The sequence below is a fragment of the Artibeus jamaicensis genome, unplaced genomic scaffold (genome assembly GCF_021234435.1).
Source record: "Artibeus jamaicensis isolate MK-2021 breed Jamaican fruit bat unplaced genomic scaffold, CSHL_Jam_final contig_391, whole genome shotgun sequence".
NCBI lineage: Eukaryota > Metazoa > Chordata > Mammalia > Chiroptera > Phyllostomidae > Artibeus > Artibeus jamaicensis.
The window spans coordinates 15245977-15269003 of NW_026521814.1; the positions used below are offsets into that span (position 1 = coordinate 15245977).

The following is a 23027-nucleotide window of genomic DNA, read 5'->3' on the forward strand; positions in this document are numbered from 1 at the left end:
AATGTTTAACCCTAAGTTAAGACTCATTTTTCATGGAAATGAATTGACGTTGAATCAAAGGCAGGGGCCACATAACAGAAAATAGTCAGAAGTGTCTTTGTCTCTTATTTTTATAGTGAAATGGACTTTGCTGTGTAGACTGCTAACTTTGTATACTGCTTGTCTGGTTATTCTGGTTGTCTTTACTGTCTTTACCACTTTGAGAATCTTTCCTTTAGTATTTTACAGAGTGGTGGAGTTTACTTTATCTTACATACATTTTGCATTCTGTGCATTAACTTAGTAACTACCCAGGACAGTTTAGTCTTCAGTGGATACGACATGTGCTCTGAGAGGCTTGAATAAGAAACAAGTGGAGTGTGTGGGGAGTGTGCTGGGCAAGAACATGCTGTACAATGGGCAGAATTCGGGCTGTGGGAGGATGAGTCACGCAACTTACAGGAAAAATTCTGTTGCAAAGATAATGGATCATTTGCTTCCTGAATGAGCCATTCAGAAGGAGCTGTTGCCAAATCACTGAACACCCCTGATGATATTTTGCAGATACTTCTCCTGGAGTACCAATTGGTACAGGAGACTTTGTTCAACTCAACCTGTCCAACCTTTACAACTTTTAGTTTATTGATAGCTTATAGCTTAGAAGGAGGGTGTCAGGAGCCTTTTTGGTCTGCAAAGGATGCCGTTAAATTAGAACATGATTCTTTTTGTGTGTGTTGATAAAAAAACAGGTATAATTTTTGTTCAAGCATCAATTTTGGTTATAGTTTTAAGAGGAAACAACCTCTTCTGTTCCCTGAGTTTATTTCTTAACAAGAGCTTCGAGAAGTTATCTTCAGTCTGTGTTGTCACAAGGTGTAACCAGACCTGGACTTTATAAGCTTAGTGCCTTTGGACTTCTGCCCTGCACACAGTTTACATGCAAGGTAAAGCGAGACTCTGTACAGTTTCTTAATTGAAATAAAGTTTAGTTGCCACTTGGTTAACTTCCTGGTTTATAAATAAAACAATATATTAGTCACCTGGAAATTTAGAATTTGAATGTGATAACATAAATCCTTCTGCCCTAATCAAGTGTTTCAAGCTGAATTGAAATGAATATTCCTAGTATTTCTGGCTTCAGTAACTCTCAGGGATGATTGATTATATCTGAACCATGTATTGACGGTATGGTAATTTTTTATGCAGAGTCATCAGCCCCCTTAAAGGCTATAGAAGGGACTTTGCTTTATTGTGGTTATCTTTTTGAAAGTTGCACAGAAGGTTCATGTGAATGTTAATAATAGTCTCAGAACAAGCCCAAACCCTTATTCCTTGGCATTGTGTACATACTGTGTAAAAATGCATACTTTTGGTCCTGACCGGTGTGGCTTAGTGGGTTGGGTGTCTTCCTGTAAAATGAAAGGTCACTGGTTCGATTCCCAATCAGGACACAGGCCTGGGTTGCAGTCCAGGTCCCCAGTTGGGGGCATTCGAGAGGCAACTGATCGATGTTTCTCTCTCATATCATTGTTTCTCTCCTACTTTCTCTAAAAACAAATAAAATATTTTAAAAGCACATACTTTTGTGCACAATGGAATAGATTGATTTCTTATAAATAGGTATAACTGGAAGCCTTGTAAATTCATATTTTAACTCACACGTACTGTGTGCGGGGAACTGAGCTCCAGTCCCTGGCTCCCAGGGGCCACACAGTCTGGTAGGGGAGGTAAGAGTTATAAGAAACATGTCTGACCAGAACCACCTCACACCAGTAGAACGGACCAAAGTGCCAGGGGCCATGAGAAGCTGCCTCTTTCTAGCAGGGAAGATCTAGGAAGGAACTGAGAGTTGTGGTTTTGAGCAGGATTTTGAAGGATGTGTAGGCAAAGAGTATGGGGAAAGGGGTAACTGAAGTGGAGAATTGCTTCTTGGGCCAATGTGTGGTTTACATAGGCTGGAGACAGGACACGCAGTGTGTGCGACATGTGTGGGACGGGGAAAGGAGAGGGAATTCCTTAGGCGTGGGCAGCTGTATTCACCCGGCCTTCTCCCTCTCCTCTGCTGTGGGACTGGGGGGAATGGAGACAGAAAGGAAGCCTTGGTCTTACCCCGTGGTCTTCTCTCCTTCACCTTCTCACTTGCCGTTATCAGATGGTACGAAGTTATGGAGAACGAATGGGGGTGGATGTCGGCAAAAAGAACTGCATTTTAGCAAGGGGGTTCTTTGCCACATTTTCCTTCTATTTGCTTTTGTTAGTATTCTCGGCTTTTCGAAAACTTGGCAGGGTCTGTGATAGGAAAGAAAAAGGAAAAAGGTTAGGTATGAGAGTTTCAGTAGCTGACCGCTCATATTTGTTCTGCCTATAAGTAGATGGGGTTAAAGAGCAGAGACTGAGTAGTTTGCTGAAATTAAACAGATCTAATGCTGAGCATACAAAACTGATCATGATGGACCCTAACCTTAGTTCTTCTATATCATCATCATAGCCATCAGTTAGATTTTATTTAGGGACCTACAAGATGCATGGACTTGTCTTACTGTATAGTAGAGATTTAAAAAAATTGTAGGGGGTGGAGGGGGGTCTAGAAAGAAATACTTTTTTTTTTTTTTGCAGAAAAATGGTGCTTAAAAGAGTGTTCACAGCATAGGATATTGAGTAGACAAATCTTTTGCACTTTTATTAAGTCATAATCTTTCAGAATATGTATGTGTATTTACTTTTTTTCTCCATAAGTAAAAAGAGGAAAACAAACAGAATGAAAGAGTAAGTTGGAAAAGTAATCAGATCTAGGAAGTATTTTTTTAATTTTTAAAATTTTTTGTTGTTGTTCAAGTATAGTTGTCTCCATTACGCACCCCCCCCCCCCCCCCAACCTCCTGCCCCCGGGAGTCATTTCTAAAGCTTCCTTGGGAAGAGACTGGCCTGCTAGAGAGGCTTGAGGAGCAACTGCTGTCACATCGCAGGGCCAGGGAGTAACACATTTAGCTTCTCCTCTGGGTTTGTTCTCAGGATTTTCTCTTTCCTTTTTTCCTTAAAGTGAGCCTATTTTATCTTCTCATAAAACACTGTTTCTTTTCCTTCTGAGAAACTGTCTTTGATAGTGTGATCAGATTTCTGGTACAGGACTGTTCTAGGAGTTAGGGCTACTACTCCTAGTTCTAGAGCTCATTAGAGACTGTTAAGGGGTCTTTATCAAGGCATAGGTATTGTCCATTTATATGTATGTGATGAAACCACTTTATACTTACTGTTTTTAAAAACTGAGGTTTATATTCAATTGGCAGGTTAAATGTATTTCTGGAAAATATACGTGCCCCCTTTTAGAAAGTATTTGCTATGTAAATTGAGAGTTTTCTTACTCCAAACTCTGAGTGAGAGCAAATGATCAATGTTGCTCATTGCTGAGGAACACAGTGGCTGTGTCTTGGAGCTGACATAAGAATGGGCCAAGGAGGTAGGAAGCTGAAACACCCCCATGAACTTCCTCCTCAGAAGATAAATTGGAAGAAAGCTTCTGATTGGCCCAAGGCAGTAACCCAACCCCCGCCCCGCCCTCCAGAGGCTCCCGAATGGCCTGTGGAGATGTACTACATGACTGTAATCTCTCTTTTTCAGCTTCTGCCCCCTGCTGCAAAACAGCAAGAGAAGGAAATCAAGGAGCCACTCCTGCAATTTACCAGATAAGCCCAGCAGGGTCAGTAGAGTTCCCAGGAGAAAGCTGCAGCCATCTGAGGATAAACCACGTCAAACAGCTTTTACCTTAAAGCTAACCTGAAAGAAGGATTCCCGGTTACAAGGTGAGCCAGGAGGATGCCAGCTTAAAAGCAAAAGCGATGTTGGATGAGGGGTTACTTAATAACAGCAGAACGTTAGTGAGGCATTACCAAATCACAGGAAGGTGTTTCTGTATTCCTTTCATGTGCATATCAGATCTACAAAACATAGTAATCCTGGTTGTGTTTAGCCATCTGAGTAAAAAGTTCTGCTTTTGTTTTAAGGATAGGAAGTATTGTAGAAAATATGCCGAAGTATTCATTCACGTCCGTCTACCTGCATGGCAGCATCAGGTGGAAATAAGACACTCCTCTTTTCTTCTTGAGTAAAGAACCTAGCACCAGGTTCTCAGACCTAAGGCTGAGAATGCTTTCTTTGTATGCATTTATGCACACAAGCCCACCTGCGTACACCTGCACACATTCTTAAAATGCATTCATTTTCTTTTTATAATCTTTCCAAGTGAACAGGTAAATGGTTGCTTGTTTTCTTTTTGCCCACGAGACTGAAATAACTAACATGATACAAGCAATAGTTACTATGTATGGGTACTATAGGCTACTTGTCATCCTTGATATTTGCAGTTATTTTCAGAGCCACAGCACATGTGCTGTTTGACATCTTAGGCTCAGTGACTTCCGTCTTCACAATTTGAACTTACCCCTTCTAGTTATACAAAGCTTTCTGGGAGCCTGCCCCACTGGAGCTCTTGGAGAGCGTCTATAACCTGTGTATCCCTCTTACTTGCCCTAGGACGGGGTTGCTGGTGGTGGTGGTGGTGATAGTTCAGACATCTGTAATCTGGGAAATGCTCCCAGGTATTCCAGTACCACTCCCGCCCTCTCCTTGTGTGGACTGGTCCCTCTGGGTAGGGCAGAAACCAAAGAGCAGTGATTTGGTGTAAACCTTGTTATGCAAGAAGCCTTTTGTTTATTGCTGCATTATTTAAAGTTACATTTCAGAGCAGAGCTTGCAAACTGGTGGCCCTCAGGGCAAATTGTAGACTATATTTTTTTAAACTTGTGAACATTTTCTTTTTTAAAATTGAATTAATTGCCAGCATTGTTGGACAGTCTGGGAACTTCACGTAGAAATCAGATACCTGGCTTCTTTTGGAAGATTAACTATCTGGTCTCATTACTATTCCAAGGGCTGAAATTTGCTAAGCTGTATTGTTCCCTAAATATTTAACCTAACCAGCCTTAGAGATTTATGTTACCTCCCTGGCACCTGCAGGCTTTTGTGGTCAAAATTCCTGCTTTAAGCATTCATTTCTTCTTACATGGAGTAACTCCCGTGTACTTTACACATAACACTGTTAGTCTTTTTCTCTTCTGGCGTTTTGTTATTTTCTTTAAACTGTATATACTTTGAGAATGCTTGCTTTCTGAAATTAAGCTGACACCTGCCAGGCTTGCCTATAAAGAAGGAAGATTCTTCCAAAATCAGATGCTCCATCATTCGTAGTTTGGAAATCTGATTGACAATGATAAAGTGTGAATCATTCTTTCTGGACCTTGAGGTTGTCCTTTCAGAGTCTGAGCTGTCGTGACTAAGGCTTCCGTTGCCTGATTTGACTCTCTTGGTCCCAGGCAAGTAAGGCAGATTCACTACGGTGGCTTTTTGTTTGAATGACACTTGTAGGGATTTAGAGTTCATTTCCTAGCCCTTTACTCATTCTGGACACCACAGAGATTCAGCATGCAATGTGTGTGCTGTGTATACACTCAGGCCTTGGACGTTGAGAAGTCTCCGTGGGGTCAGGTGCACCCTCAAGCACAGTGGGCCGTGGTTAATCATAACACCTCTCCTTCCCCACCTTGGGTGACTATGTATTATTGGGAACTGAATTACTTAGAGTCATGTTCCTGCCAATTTGATACTGAATCAAACTTTCATATAATAACAAAGTGCTTCAGTCATGAGAGCATTCCAGATCACAGGGTCCTTATGGGCACAGCACTGCTATGCCTGCATTAGCTAAATCATTGTTTACGAATGGGGGGAAGCTGACTCTGTCTCAAAACAGCAGTTCTTATCCCAGCAACCCATTTAAGTTCAAACGGGTAGTACATGCTACTTAAGCAGATTTCAAGCCTTGGGATATCCATTTTTAGTGTTGAAGCAAACAGGAAGGAAGGCTAGCTGGGTTAGATGTTTATTTCAAGTACTTTGCTCTCCTTCTGGCTGCATTGCTTGGCTCTATCTCATGGAATCTCTTATGTCAGTATTGCCTCGGATCTCTTGATACTTGACCCCACACAAAGATGAAATGTACGTGAGTCCCTTTGACTATCAGGTTTAAGTTCACGGAAATAAAGTAACTGGAAATTTGTTTCCACGCATTTGCTGGGTTGTAAGAAGGAAATTAAACTCTTCTTTAAAAGGAAAAAGCAGGTGATCGGTACCTCATTTCCTTAGCGAAATGCATCTATTTTTATTATTCTTTGGTCATAGGAATTAGTTTGTATGCCTGTATACTCAGAAATGGTTTCAGAAAGGCCTTTTATCTTTTTTTTTAGAGTTCCTATTATCAGCCTCACATTCCATTTCACTTAAATCCCTGAGAAAGGATAATTAGGACTAAAAAAAGTGGAACCAAAATAGGAAGTGCTTGGGAGCCATTACTGACATATAAAATGGGTAGAGATGTGGTAAGACAGGTGAATTCAGAAAACCTGCTCACCAGTCAGCCAGTATAACATGGTTCTGCAAAAACTGAAGAGGATAAAGAGTACTGAACCCCCATGTGACAAGGGAGCAGGTATTTATACTGCTTTTTATCTGTTTCGAGGATCATGAGACGCATCCCTCAGGTAGTGGAGATGGAGAGAATAACCAACGAGAGCTGGCAACGCAGATGCCGTCTGGCCTGCCCCATCCTCCTCCTTGGCTGTTCCTCTTTCTCTGTCTCTTGGGTTGAAGGGAGTCTCTTCTGTTCAAGAGGCACCGAACTCTAATCAGGTACAGGGGCTGAAAGGGAGGTAGCAGGCCCATAGCCAGCTCTTCTCTCCAGGAAAGAGGAGTGAGAAGGCATTGACATTTCCTTCTCAGTCTATTAAAAAGATTGAGAGCAAGGGACCAGGAAAGAATTTGTCGAGATACAGACTTTGTGCACTGGACCAGCTCTCCCCTGGGCATTGTCAGTCTCAATCTGGTGGGTGGGGTTTTAGAAAAACGAGTCACCTAAACGTCAGAAAGATTGAGGCCAGATTTGAAAAATAAAGTATATGTTAAGTGCATATCCAGTAAAAGTAGAACTGAAGAAGTAATTAAGGGTAAAAAGGATAATATTGTTCATGTTGAGGGTTTCATATATAAGTAGTAGGAAAAAGAAAGATTTTTATTTTGTTTTGCTTATGAACACTTTTTTTTTTTATTAAATTTATTGAGGCGACATTGGTTAATGAAATTATATAGGTTGCAGGTGTACAGTTCGATAATACATCTTCTGTATATTGTATTGCATGTTCATCATCCAAAGTCAAGTCTCCCTCCATCACCATTTACCCCCTTTACCCTCTGTTACCTCCCCCACCCCCTTTTCCTCTGGTAATCACCACACTGTTGTCTGTGTCTGTGAGGTTTGTCTTTCTTTCCTTAATCCCTTCACCTTTTTATCCAGCCCCCGACCCTCCTCCCCTCTGATAGCTGTCAGTCTGTTCTATCTGTGAATCTGTTTCTATTTTTGTTTATTAGCTTTTTTGTTCATTGATTCCACATATGAGTGAAACCATACAGTATTTGTCTTTTTCCGACTGGTGTATTTCACTTAGTGTGATGCTCTCCAGGTCCACACGTGATGCAAAGAGTAACATTTCTTTCTTTTTTATGGCCAAGTAATGTTTCCTTGTGCAAATGCACCACAGCTTTTTTATCTGCTCATCTGCTAATAGGCACTTGGGATGCTTCCAGATCTGGGCTATTGTAAATACTACAGGGGGTTTTATTTTTTTAAACATTTTTCATTGTATTTGATTTCCTTCCTAGGTTTTTTAGAAAGATTTTATTTATTTATTTTTAGAGAAAGGGAGGGAGAAAGAGAAGGAGAGAAACATCAGTGTGTGGTTGCTTTTCACACACCCCCAACTGGGGACCTGGCCCTGACCAGAGATTGAACCAGCGACCCTTTCGTTTGCAGGCTGGCATTCAATCCACTGAGCCACACTAGCCATGGCTTCTTCCTAGTTTTTAGGAAATACCTTTCATTTAGAAAAATTTCAAATTTATACAAAGTTAAAGAGAATAGTCTGGTGAACTCCCAGGTGCACCCGCCTGGATTCATTGACCCTTTCCGGTTTTCCCCTGAGGTTGTAGAGGTAGACGGGTCATAACAACACACGTGCTCCAGTGAGCATCTGTTGCTGTGCACACTTTCAGCAAAACTGTGGTCCCACTGCCACACCCAACAATGTGAATGAAAACCTTTGATATCCTTCCCTCCTTATTCCATACTCAGATTTCTCTATCACATTTCCCAAAATTGTCTTTTTATAGTTGGTTTATTTACATCAGATCCAAAGTCTATACATTTCATTTCGCTATTGAGCCTCTTAAGTTTCTTTTATCTAGAGGGTTCCCCCTTTTTCAAGTCATTTACTTATTGAAGAAACCAAGCCACCTGAGCAATAGAATGATCCGCGTGCTGGGTTTGGCTGATTGTTGTTTAACCTTTTTCTCTCCCACCCAGAATATTAGAATCTGCCAATTAGATTTAGAGGCCCGATTGGATCCCGATCCCACTTTTTGATGAGAATTCCGCATCCATGCTACCTCACGTCACATCGCCTCAGGAGGCCCGTGCAGTCTTGTTTCCCTCCTTCAGTGGTGCTCAGTTTCAACAACAGCTTCAGGAAATAATATTCAAGATTTGTTGTGAAGTTTCCCTCATCAGTTTTTTTTTCAACTAATGATTTTATCCATTAGTAATCATTGTCTGGATACATTATTTCATTAGGGCTTGGAAACATGGCGGTTTCTCCCTGTCACCGCGCCCCGCCCCGTCATTCCTTCTACATTAATTAGCTGGAATTCCTCTGTGAGGCCCATTGCTTCATCAGCTTTCTAACCTTGACCCTAGTATTCGATGACCCTGAAATACAGTCACATAGGAAGGACAGAGTAAGCACTTGTTGCTTCCATCTGAGTGGACAATTTCAGAGATACTACCGCAGTTTCTGCAGAAGGTGGTCAAAGATGTCTCTTTGTTGTTTATGGGGAGAGTTCCTCTTTTTCTTGAGTATTATTGTAAATTCATGGGTTCTTTTAAAAAGAATATTTATATTTTAGTTAGTTGAGGTGATTTTTCTCCTATAAACAAAGTATTTTTTCCCACGGGGAGCCCTTTCAAATGGCTCCTGTATATACATGCAGAAAAGACAAGTTATAAGTGAATCACAGGGAATGTTCGCACACTGAACATTCCCAGATAATCAGCATCCGGATCAAGACACAGAGCATCGTGGAGCCCCTCTGTCCCACTAGTTTCTTTGGCCCTGCCACTTAGCCCTGCTGGCCATCCCAAACTCCTCTTGCTCCTGTCATCGTACAGTTTGAGAGTCGGCGGTTCCAGGAGCTCTGATGCCTGTTAGAGGAAAGCGGAATTTAGAAACTGCAGCCTGGACATTAGGACTGCCCAGTCTTATCAGTTCTTTTTCAAGGGACATGGTAAGAATAGATAGAAATAAATAAATATACACACACACATTACGTATTTCATATATAAAAATATGCATATATATTTAAAAATAAAAATTTAGGAGTTCATACTGAGTTTTCCAAGTTAAATTTATGGAGTGTTAATATTACTTGATTTTATATTTGTATCTGTTTTTTCTTTCCCTGAAAATCTTGGTCTAAAATGACATTCATAGAACTTATTTATTAAGTACATCAAATACTTTCAAATGAATAACTCAGCATTAATACTACTAATTGTTTTATTTTCATATAGAAAAAAATATAGTTTTATTTACCTTTCATTATTATCATTATTTTTTTCAACATTTATGCATAAGGTCAGAGGATTAATTTTTCCCTTAAGTCCATTTCTGTGTCAATGTGGATGTGTTTCTTGGCAGTGAGATTCAGTCTATGAAGTCCTTAGTTCACCAGACAATTTGAGTTATTTGCAACTCATTACATCATAAGCAGGAGACCTCCAGAAGTGACAGCGGGATCATTGTTGTCTCCGGGTGACGAGCTAATTTGTGCGGCGGCGGTGAGTGCAGGTGTTAGGGCAGCTGTTAGCCTGTTAGCATTCACCCTCCTCACAGCGCAGGTGCAGAACCGGCAGTGAGACGTCGCGGAAGGAAGCACAGGTGCCCAACACTGTTATTTTCCTGCCTTGTTTCATTTGACAAATGGATATTTTGTGGCTGCTTTCTTTGGGCTTTTTTTCACCTGGGTTGGTCGAGTGATGCAGTACTTTGATTTCGGGATACATTTTATAGCATTTGACTCTAGGAGAAATGTAAGAAAGAGTTCATAGAGAATATGGACATTGGTAGCCTCTCCCTTTCTCCCCTCCCTCCCTTCCTACCATCTACCATTCATTCCTTCCTTTTCCCCATGATCAGGTAATTCTTTGACAGCGAAGCAGACTGCTAGTGATGAGAGAGAACAAGGAAGGCTGCTTCGTTCCTCTAAAATTTTTCACATGTTTGCCCAAAATGTCTCATTCCAAAACCACAAGATTGGGATCCAGTACTTGTGAGGTTTTTTTTTTAAGTGTGTTCTACATATACAAGAATGCTTAATACTTAATTAGGCTAACTTTGAGGGTGATTTAAGATTTTATTGACTTTTTATTTTATTGGCTTTTCACATTAAATGAATGATTCTGGGAAATACCGTGTGTAGTGAACCAACAATAGAGACCTACTTTGAAGAGACCTGGCTTTTGGAGAACAAGGATGTTTCAGAAGCAGCCCATCTAAGCACTGCACGGTGAGAAGGTGGTTAGAGATGTTGGACTCCAGCTCATAGGCTCCCCCAGTGTCAGCTGTGTAGACTTCTAAAGGTTTGAAATTTCAGAAACAATAGCAGTGTGAATAGCTGTGTGTTTATCATGTGTCCGAGGTCACCCCTGCCATGTCCAAAGTGTTCCTCACTCATGTAGGCGTTCTTTCACCTGCTCACTCAACCTGCGAAGTCTATTGAGAACCTCTCAGTCTGCGCCAGGCACTGCTCTGGCCCAGGGTTAGAACAAGGAGAGCATGAAACATCATAGACGAAGTCTCTAGGGAGGCAGTAAGCCAGTAAATTCAGCGTGGAACTACTGAGTATGAGCAGTGCCTTGAAGAAGATGGAAATCTTTGCTGGGAAGGGACAGAGTATGTGCCCGTTCTGAGGTGACACAAGCCGAGAACTGAAGGGTGCTTTGCTGACTAAATTCTCATGTTTAGAATACTGAATTTGAAAGTACTGTGCAGTTTGTTTATTTAAGCAATGACTACAAATTTAGCATTGGAATTTACTTCCCAGTGTCTAGTTTTTTTTCAACTGGCACTATAAATAGTTAAACCCTGAGATTAAAATTTCTTGTTTTGTCAGCTTCTGAAAACTAGAGAAGCCCTGGATAAAGGGAATCTGGGAACTCCTTAGAGTATATTTGTAACTTTGCCATAGACCTAAAATTATTTCAAAATAACACATTTAAAGGAAACAAACTGGTGAAGAAATAGCAAAAACAAGCAAACAAACAAACAAAACTTGCAAATAGAGGTAATCTACATTAAAAAAATTTTTTTTTCTTTTTTTTTTAATTTTATTTTTTAAATTGATTATGCTGTTACAGTTGTTCTATTCCCCCCTTCATTCCCCTCCACCCTGCCCCCCCATCCCCACCATTACCCCCCCTTTAGTTTATGTCCATGTGTCTCAAGTCCTTTAGATTCTATATTTCCCATGCTATTCTTGCCCCCCCATCTATTTTCTATCTACTGTCTATGCTACTTATTTTCTGTACCTTCTCCCCCCTTCTCCTCCTCCCACTTTCCTGTTGCTAACCCTCCTTGAGATCTTCATTTCTATGTTTCCACTCCTGATCTAGCTGTCCTTTTAGTTTGCTTTCGTTTTAGGTGTGGTTGTTAATAACTGTGAGCTTGTTGTTCTTTCACTGTTCATGTTTCTTTAACTTCTTTTTCTTAGATAAGTCCCTTTAACATTTCATATAATAAGGGCTTGGTGATGATGAACTCCTTGAATTTGATCTTATCTGAGAAGCACCTTATCTGTCCTTCCATTCTAAATGAAAGTTTTGCTGGATAGAGCAATCTTGGTTGTAGGTCTTTAGATTTCATGACTTGGAATATTTCTTTCCAGCCCCTTCTTGCCTCTAAGGTCTCTTTTGAGAAATCTGCTGACAGTCTGATGGGGACTCCTTTGTAGGTGATTGTCCCCTTAGCTCTTGCTGCTTCTAGGATTCTCTCCTTCATTTTAATCTTGGCTAATGTAATGATGATGTGCCTTGGTGTGTTTCTTCTTGAGTCCAACTTTTTTGGTACTCTCTGAGCTTCTCGGATTTCTTGGAAGTCTATTTCCTTTGCCAGATTGGGGAAATTTTCTTTTATTATTTGTTCAAATAAGTTTTCCACTGGTGGCTGTGACTTTCCCCCTTCTGGTACCCCTATAATTTGGATATTGGAGCGTTTAAAGATGTCCTGGAGGTTCCTAAGACTCTCCTCATTTCTTTGAATTCTTGCTTCTTGACTCTTTTCTGTTTGGCCATTATTTGCTTCCTTCTGGTCCACTCCATTGATTTGAGTCCCAGTTTCCTTTTCATCGCTATGGGTTTCCTGTGGAATTCCATTCATTTCCATTAGTTTAGCCTTCATATGTTTCTCTAATTTGTGGCTATAATCAACCAGATCTGTGAGGATCCTGATGACCAGTGTTTTAAACTGTGCGTCTGAGAGTTTTGCTATTTCTTTGTCGCTTAGATTTATCTCTGGGGCTTTGAGGTCTTCCTGCGACATTTTTGGTTTGTTCTGGCCCTTTAAATGTGAGAAGCGGCGCCTTGGACTCCCAGGTCGCTGGGTTGTGACGCTGTATGTGGGGGGGTGGTCAGAGCGGGGAAATGGCGGCGCCCTCTATCGCTGTGGCCCGTCCAACCGCCCACTCCCTCGCCTGTCCGCTCGCCCGCAGATAGGCAACCGCAGTCAACACGCAGCACCGCCTCCCCACTGTCTCCTCTGCAGTCGCTCACCCGGTGGGTTGCTCGGTCGCTCACTAGGTCCAATCCTGCGTTTGGAACCCGTGCGTCTGGATTCGCGCGTCTGGATTCTGCGCCCGGGTCCGACCAGAGTCCTCCTTTGCAACTCCTCACCAGACGCCGGTTTCGCCCCTTACCGGTCGGGCTGAAGAATTTGTTGTTAACGGACGTCCGAAAAGTTCAATTTTCCGTGTTCTGGTTGTGTTTTCTGATGCTAATATTTAGTTGTCCCTAAACTTGGTTGTGTGAGAAGGCACGGCACATCCACCTATACCTCCATCTTGGCGGAAGTCCCCTGTGTCTTTCCCATTAAAAAATTTTTAAATGCATGCATTTTCTTAAAACACTCTTGGACTAGCTAGGAAATTATCCTTCAGGTAGAAAGTAGCAAATCTTTTTTACCTGGGCTTTTAAGGCTTTGAATGAAACTGGCACCATAGATAAAAGAACGGGGCCCAGCTGGCAACCCTTTGCACCTGCTACTGCTCCAGGTGGGCTTGTTTTAACAGAGTGCAGCGCCCCCCCCTTCCTCTGAGTTGTTGATTCACTGGTATGGATGAGCTCAAGAAATTCCATTTGGAATAAGGTCCCAGGTGACACACTGATCTGGGACCAGCACCAGAACTTCTGTGGCAAACAATTAATACTGGCTTTTTCTAAGTTTGGGATTTGGGGAAAAGTAGCTTTGTTCATCCCAGTTCAATACCAAGTGACGTTTTAAACCTTCCTTTGAATCCCTTACACTTCCACTTACTGTCTTTGTGACGGGACTCACCAAGGACCCAGTGGCTTTTTAGCACCATCGTCTGCTTTGCAGTCCCAGATTCTGTCTCTGTTGTCTCTGGTTTCACTGCTCTGGGAGGGGTTTGCTTTTTATAACAAGCCCCTTTTCTGGTTTTTTTTCAGTGGTGTTTTGAAGTGAAATAGATCCCACATTCACGCTTCCATTCCAGCTTTATCCCATTATGTGTGTGTATTTTGAAGTAATTTTTTCTTTCTTGATTTCCACAAAATCCCATGAGGCAAGTTGGGCACAGAAGTCTCTTCCCTGCATTGAAGAAGTGAAGACCCTGAGACACAAAATCATGTAACTTGCTGAAAAAGGAAGGCTCGGGTATTTTTTTAAATTCTTGCCTGAGGATATGTTCATTGATCTTAGAGTGAGACAGAGAGAGAGAGAGAGAAAGAGAAAGAAACATCCATTGGTTGCCCCTCATATATGCCCTGACCAGGGGTCGAAGTCACAACCTAGGTATGTACCCTGACCCAGAATTAAACCCTCAACATTTTGATGTATGGGACAGTGCTCCAACCAACTGAGCCACCTGGTCAAGGCTCAAGCTCAAATTCAAACTTTCTGGTGTCCATTTCTTTGCTAATTATAGTGTACGATAAATATGATGATCTTTCTGGACCTCAAATATGGTTTGTTAAGCCATCAGTTTATATCATTCACTTCCTTCACTTTATATCATGTCTCAAGTATTTTTTTTTAAGATTTTACTTATTTATCTTTAGAGGGGAAGGGAAGGAGAGAAGGAGAGAAATATCAATGTATGGCTGCCTCTCGTGTGTCCCCTGCTGGGAACTGACCTGCAACCCAGGCATGTGCCCCGACTGGGAATCAAACCTCAATCCACTCAGCTACACCAGCCAGGGCTCAAGTATTTCTGATACTTAAATAATCTTAGTAAGTGTATTATTTGATGTTTGTCCTCTATTTATGTGTAGGCTCTATTTTAAATGATAGGCCAGAGAATCCATTTAAAGACATAAACCAGTACATTAGTTTCTATTTTGTGTATTGTTGTTAAATTACACTTTTTTTTTCTCCAAATACTCTTGTCCCTAGATGGAAAGTTTGCAAAAATTTTTTATAGGGGCTTTGAATAAAATAGTGTTATAGATCAAATCAGTCTCAAAATTGGTATTCCTGAGACTTGAGTGTTCTGCCCCTGCCCCTGGCAACAGGTGACACTCTGGTGAGTACACAAGGTGTCCCCAAGTCTGTTCTCCCTCACAGAGTTATTCGGAGAGGCTCAGGAGAGAATGCTTAGTAATAGTTAGCATGTTACACAGATTATTGCATTGACTTCTCACAACTCCATGAACGAGGTATTATTACCCGTGTTTCATAAATGGGGAAACTGAGGCAGAGAGAGATGAAGTAAATTGCCTGACGTTTCATCACTAGGAAATGGCAGAGCTGGGGTTGGCTCCAAACCCAAGCAGTCCTTGGTATTTTTTAGTAAAGGAAGATGGAAGGAAAAAACACCACAGGTTATATGTAATGGTGTACTAGTAAATGTTTAAAAATAGGCTCTCCAAAAAAAGCATGAATTTGCATGGCTGATTTTCAGTTCCCAAGAGGATGTCTCTGAAGGCTGAGCTAGGGAGGGGCGCACACAGTTGTCCCCCGAGCTGGTACACGCCAGCTCAGCCCAGCTCACTGCTGCAGTGTGTGCAGATTGCCACACCTCAGTTCACTGAGTTCACAGGGCTGGAGGACCTGGGCCTGGCAGGAGATCCACAGTTCTTGTCAGCTGTTCCCTCCCTCTTGTAACAATGAATAAGCATAATTGAAACCAGTGCTTACACTGGATGCCAAAGCAAGTAGAATTATGGGCACCCTGATATGTAAAGGATTGCATAACCATTGCTATTCTGGAAAGATGACAGTTTTTTAAAAAAAATTGTGATTAAGGTTCCTGACCATGAAATATCTGTGATTAGGAAGATAATGGCTAGTAAGTTAGGTAGGTGGCAGGTGCAGTGATTCTGTGCATCCAGGCTAACCCATTAGTGGTGTTTTGAAAGGATTACACTGCTGCCTGCTGCCTCTCTTCCTATTCCTAATGTACGACTCAGCACCAGGGAGAACAGAACCTAATAATGGTCCTGGCCTCTGGAGTACCATTAGCAGCCTGCGGAGAGGGGTCTTTATTTGAGGACAACCCAGAGGTTTTCTTTTGGGAATATTGAACTTTGCGCATACTTTCTCTCCAGCTGGCTGCCAAACTGATAGAGAACTCTAATCTGCAAATTATTTGGATTACTTTGGGTTATCTTTGAGCAAATAGAGTGAAATAAAAAACTGACATGAGGGTGGTTCTCTACAGGCAGCTTGTGAGCACAGTCATCTGTTCTTAATGGGCCTGATACAGGACTTCGGTCTTAACTAAAATGATAAGCCCGGTAAACAGTGGGAGTGGTTTTTGTGGCCTGTGACATTGACAACAATAACGAAAGTGATAGAGTCCCCACCCTCAAAAATTGTACAGAATCAGAGCAAATAAACAGAGTGTAGTGCTTGTTCAATAATATATACGCATAAGTATAGAACGAATACAAATTCAAGTCACAATTCTGTCTAATAGAATAGGAAAGATTTTATGAAGAAGATGAAACCTAAGCAAAATTAGTGTAATATTAATGCCTGCATGTTATAAAAGTAATTACAGCTGATAATATAGGAACTTTTTATTGTAAAATATACATGAAATTTACCAGTTTAACCATTGTTAATTGTGTAGTTCAGCAACATTGAACATGTTCCCTTTGTTCGGTAACCATCACCACTATGGTCTGAATGTCTGTGTCCTCCCCAAACTGCTGTGTTGAAATCCTGATCCCCGAGGTGATGGTGTTAGGAGCTGAGGCCACTGGGAGGCGATTAGGTTATGAGGGTGGAGCCCTCCTGAGTAGAATTAGTGCCCTGATAGAAGAGACTTAAGAGATATCCCTGTCCCCTTCCAGCATAAGAGGACACAACAATCAGACGGCCATCTATGAACCAGAGGCAGGCCATCACCAGACACTGAATCTGCTGGTGCCATGACTCTGGACTTCCCAGGCCCTAGGACTATGAGAAATTAATGCTTGTTGTTTATAAACCATGTGGTCTATGGGGTTTCATTCCAGTGGCCAGATGGACTAAGACAGCTGCCTTCCACCTCCAGAACTTTTTCACCTTCCACACTGAAACTCTGCCCATTACACATGAACTCCGCATTCCCTCCCCCTCATGGACCCTGACAACCACCCTTCCACTTCCTGCCTCTATCAGTTTGACTGTTCTGGCTATTTCAGATAAGTAGAGTCATGTAATACTTATCCTTTTGCGTCTGGCTTATTTCACCAAGCACAACATATTCATGGTTCATCCATGTTGTACCATGTGTCAGAATTTCCATGCTTTTTAAGTCATATCTCATTGTATGAATATAACACATTTTGTTTCTCCATTTATCCATTCACAGAGAAACGGACACTTTGGTTGTTTTCACTTTTTGGCTATTATAAATAATGCATCTATGACTACGGGTGTACAGATATCTTTCACATCTGCATTCAGTTCTTTTTGATAAGTACCCAGAACTGGAATGATGGAATCATATGGCAATTTCATTTTTAATTTCTTGAGAAACTTCCATGCCATTTTCAATAGCAGTTACCGTTTTGTGTCCCCACCAGCAATCTAATATGGTAATTCAGGAACGTTTTTTCACCTCGGCCATTCCGTCCGTTTCAGCCAGTTCTTCAGCATTGCCTTGACGCAGTAGAGAAGCTGTTGTTTTGACAGAAAATGCTCTAGAAGGTGTGTGCTATTGGTTCCCCAGTAAAGGTTCACAACTCGACATGTGAATTGTTATTGAAGGTCACGAAGCAGAGGCAAGATCTTCTGGTATTTCCCACTGCTGCTAACTCATTGCACTCTGCTGACAATCAGTACCTCTTGGCAGTCGTGGGAACCGTATTCCCCAATGTTATTTTTCCTGTTAAAATGTGAATTAGGACATTGCCAAAGCTTCCTTTCAAAACATGTCAGCTAGGGTCAGAAACAAAGTGATGGATGAAAAGGGGCTGGCAAATCCTAGGAAATTAGCGCTGGTAAAATTATTCAGTGATGGTATTAGAATGACCTTGTCAAGAATCCGTGACAGAGACTCCCTTCGAAATCAAATGTCCTGCGATCCCATTATATTAAATATGTTGTACAGGTTTTATGCCCAGGGATTTTTTTAAACTTGTACTGTTAACAATCATTTTAGAAATATAAACTCACAAGGATATCTTTTGATAATGTGATGAAAGCTATTGAATATCTCCCTAAGAAAATATAATACATGTAATATCCAACACTTCCCATATTTCTGGGATTTAAAGAATGTGCTGAACCTGTTCATGTCCCCCCAGATTAAGAAGCTCTGTAAATTAGTATTGTATGTCATCAGTAATGTACCGTACTCTAAAAGATTGGATTTGATGCTTAGTTTATTTATTAATTTATTAGTAAATCAAGGGTAAAGTATAGTGAAAGAATTTGCCACCAGGGCTTTGATGTCAAATAGACTTAATAAGCTTTCTCATCTCTGCTTTCCTTATCTGTACACTGAACAACGGGAGAGTTACTGGGCGTGGGTGGGAAGTGCCTGGTGCACAGAAGGAGCCTGCCATGTTTCTCGGTATTTTCTCCCTGACAGGCTACGGAATGCTGAGAAGGAGGTTATGGTAACCCCTTCTTGGGACTTTGACCTCAGCTAATATTTTTGATGTGCCGTTTTATTACTCTATAATTTTTTGAAAGGCCATTTATGCTTTGTTAATTAGAAAATTAATAGATGTCCAGAGAAGAAGGATTACATCGGGAAATAGTATAAGTGGTAGTTTGATTGTTCAGGATGAGAAATATTCCGTAATCTATTTCCAAACACAATTTTTTGAAGACTCAGTTCTGAGAACAACTCATTGTATAATGCCCACTAACCAACAAACCTGAAGGAGGAGAGAGTTGGGCCATGTTCCTGGAATTAAAGTATAAAACCATACCAAGTACAAAATTAAAACTAGATTGGAAAGTATATATAGTCACTAAATCCAGGACCCAATGTCTTCATTAGAAAATACATCAGCTCAAATTATAGTTTTCAAATACAGACATTATCACATTATAACTCAACAGAGATCAGTGTGGTATTTGAGAATGACCAATTTAAGCTGATTTTCAGAACACTTCCATATGAAGTTACCAATAGGTAAGTAGAACAGCTCTTAAATTATTGAAGAAAACTAGAAGCAATGTGACCTAAGGGACTTGAAAACCTTCGGGGTTACAAGACTGTTACTTATACCTGAAATACAAATGTCTAAAGTATAGTAAGGAGCTATTTTGCCCTCTTGAACCCAGTCACATCTTTGGCATAGTTGTATGTAATCTGGACAGCCAGAAGTGATTTCCCCGTATATCATCTGAATTGAAGAAATACGCGCCAGTCACTCAGGAGCCTGGCTCCTGCTCCTGTTCTGGCGGCACAGCCCCATCTGCCTCTCAGGCTAACGCTGCCCTGACTACAAGACTTTGGGAAATGACAGGAACTTAATACCGTACCCATTTTTGAAAACTTTATACAAGTTTTAGAAATAAAAAATTAACCTTAAAAAATACATAATGAACATTGTCTTTTTATTGTCATTTTAAAGACATGGCTGTTCCTTAATCGTTTATGAAACCCGTGTTTCCCTTTTGTATGTTTTGTCCATGGCTTTGCTTTCCGAGGTTTCAGTCACCTGGGGTCAGTGGCAGTCTGGAAATATTAAATAGAAGTTCCAGAAACAAGCCATCCAGACGCCTATACTGCACGCTGTTTTACGAGTAGATGATGACACTTGAACTAAAAGTGTAAAGGTTAACGTTTTCTTGCTCTTTTTTCTGTTTGCAGGGTAATTTCCTCAATTTTACCTTTCTGATCTGTGTATGACTAGATTTTTCTGCAGAATCATCCTGTGCTTCACTAATATCATTTTAATTCCTGCTCTTAAATTTGGTGTCATTATTCGTTTCCTTCATTTCTTACCTATGCCAGTTGCCATTGCAGCTGAGCCTGTCTTACCTCTTGTATGAAGACTCCATTTTTTAATAAAAATGTGGTGAACATGTAAAGTACTTGTGTGCTCCAAAGCTACCTCTGTCTTTTACCAGAGTTAACGTGACAAATAAGCCCTCAGTCTATCTCTTGCACATAATAGTTTTCTCTCCTTTGGAGGGATAATCTTTCATTGTATTTTATGGACATATTTGTTTAAACATTCTTCTTTATGTGAGATCTGCTCTTTGTCAAAGGATTGTGCCAACTATCCTTGGCACCCTTCATATTACTTGGTTAACATTCAAATCCTCCTCTTACACTTCACCTTGGAGGGCTGGGTGATGCAGAGTGTAGGTTTGTCTATTTCATTTACTTAGGAAAGGGCTGTAGGAGACTGGGAGAATTAGAATCTTGGTCAGTCACAGCCAGAGAACTTGTCTCTTTCTATACTTTTTTCCTTCTTGGTTTTGTAGGCATCTGCACCAGAAGGGAGCCTGGGGAGGCGAGACCGAACTGGGGGTTCACTGGGACCTGTCCATGGTGCTCTTCCAGGGCCAAGACTGAGGAAGGCTGCAGAGGGAAAGGCAGGCTGTGTTCTTGCTGACGGCCTCAGAAAGCTCTTCGCGTGTGGGGAGCCTTACCCTGTGCCCCATCCCTTTGGAGGAAGCTGGTGGAGTTTGCCAGATTCTCCTCCTATAACATCACTTCACTGTCCCGAAATGGGAAATCCTGTGTTGGTTTCATACATCCTCTTTTGGGCCCTGAGTAAAACAGTCTTTTGATTTTGTGACATGTGGTGGTCACTATTCCCTAGTATAAGTACTAATGGTCCTTTTTTAAAATCCTTTTAGGCATTTTGTAGGAAAATGCTTATCCAATCTTACACTGATTTCTAGTGCTTATGTTCTTGAAATTAGTCCTTGATTTTCTTTTTCTTACCCATGAGTTAATGACCTTAGAAATACAACAGATTGCCTACCCTTTCTCTTTTAGGAAAAAGAAAAACTTTATAATGACAATGTAATGACCACAATATATAATGACAATAGGCATTCATTGCTCTGATCATGATCTTGATGGAAAACTAATATATTCCACCCAGTAGGGTGGTGACATTTGCATTGATAAGATCAGTCAATAAGAATGCCCTGCCCCCGGTGGCTAGGCATGGGGTCCGCTAATGTGGCTCCTCCTAATACTCTGTAATTAGTCGAGCAAATATTGAAAAAGACCAGCCATTAATAACCCAAACACTTAACTCAAAATAGAATCTAAGATCAAAACTATAGAGGATTATACCCTACTTTTATGAAGGCTATATTCCAAATTGAGGAAAATCTTGATCAAGCCAGGTCGCCAGGTCTTATGACAAAGGTCAGCTGCACTTGCAGAAAAGGAGGCTCGTGAGAAAGGACAGAAAGGCTTTGCTTTTGTTGCTCTATCTTCTCACACTCGGAGACCCTGGTCGGCTCCTCGGCATTGCTCCGGAATCCTAAGTGTGATTCTCGACAACTCCAGATGGAACCACCAAGGTTGAAAAGAGGACGGGGAGCAGAATTTTTTTTGGGGGGTGGTGAGTGGCATTAGGTGGGTGGAGGGGACTCAGAAGATACCGTTTTACTCTTGCCTTAGTCATTTGCACACTGGTGGTTCTAAGAGTGACTTAGAGAAACATAAAGGGAAACAGAAGTAGAACTTTAAAAGGGAAATCGTATCTTTCAAATTAATGGCAAATGTAAAGGTCAGTTAAAACCATATAAAAATCAGTATCGTAAGGAGAAGCGGATTATTTTTTTAGAAAGCCATCAAGCATTAAAGTAAACAGGAGAACCCAGAAGCAGAAAACGTCAAACGAGAGGCAGGGTCAACTATTATTATAACATTAAATGGAAATGGGAACAACTTCATTAAAATTACATTTTTTAAAAAGCACCCCAACGTGATCATTACTACAGGAACACAATACAAAATGCTACAGAAAGTTTAAATGTAAAATTATGAACAGATTTTATCACTTGCAAACAGAAAGAGCAGAGGATATCAAATAAAGCAAAAAGGTGTTGAAATCCACAAAGTCATTTTTACAATAATAAACCATGAATATAGAATTATTATAAACTCTTCCATGGTAAGACTCAATGTTTCAAAATGCACTGAATACAACCTAAATGCCCCAGTGCGAGAATGGCTTAATATATTGTGGTATATCGTGTGGTGGCCTTATATGTAGTGATTAAGAGTGGTGACGTCAAAGTGTCTTTGTTCACGAGGAAGACCTTCACCAATACATTGTTGATTGAAGAAACCATATTGCAGATAGTGTGGGCATTATTCTCCTACTTTGGTTAAAGCAGAACCAAAATGTTAACCATTGTTACTACTGGGTGAACCAGTAGTAACATGAACCAGTAGTAACCATTGTTACTACTGGATGAAACTAGAGACAGTTGAAATATTTTCATCTGTACCTTTAATCTTTTTATGGTGCGTATAGTAGATTATATTATTATTTGCTACTATCCACTGCCTCACCCTCTGGGAGGGCTATACTTGCATGCATTGTTGACCTCAGTTTGGCCATGTGACTTTCTTTGGCCAATAAAATGTGAGTGCAATGAGCTAAGACATGCCACCTCCAAGTAAAAGTGGTATGAACTGTCTCGTGGTTCAGCCGTGGCTCTGTCCCTCCTTCACCTGGGAACTGCGTCTCCGGCCTGGATGAGTAGGACCTGGAGTAGGGCAGCAGCTGACCTAAAGGAACCTAAAGGTTTATTTCTTAACCTTCCTGTAGGAGCTTGAGATTTTGTGGTTGTGTTACCACATCGTAACTTAGCTCAGGCTGGGTAGTCCCCAGTTTCAAATGTTTTTTTCTGAACACGTACCAGTTATGATGCCTTTAAACAGCAAGTTCTAGAAGTCTTTCTTCCCTGCTACCTTTTGCTTTAGTTAGGTCTCTGGTCATAAATCTGAATTTTATGTCACTCGGCATGAATGCAACTGTTACGGTACTTAATGTTGATAAGAAGGAAGAATGAGATGGGAAAATTGGATGTTCATCTTTCATATTGCTGTTATTTCCAGCCACAATACTTTTCTCGTTGAACGTAAAAATTATGTTTATGTTGACTTTAAATCGGCGGTCTTTTTATGGTGTAGAATTTTGTTTAGCCAGTTTCTGAAAATGTGCTTTG

At 40.9% G+C, this 23027-nt stretch overlaps 1 protein-coding gene across 6 annotated transcripts in view; it reads left to right on the forward strand.

The window, feature by feature from the left end:
* OSBPL6 (oxysterol binding protein like 6) overlaps positions 1 to 23027 on the forward strand; it is a 198216-nt gene that overhangs the window by 88506 nt on the left and 86683 nt on the right. For all 6 annotated transcript variants that reach the window (XM_037130069.2, XM_037130068.2, XM_037130070.2 and 3 more), the window contains one exon: positions 3598 to 3779. The gene's annotated coding sequence lies outside the window, so the exon portion shown is untranslated. The remainder of the gene's footprint in view (positions 1 to 3597; positions 3780 to 23027) is intronic.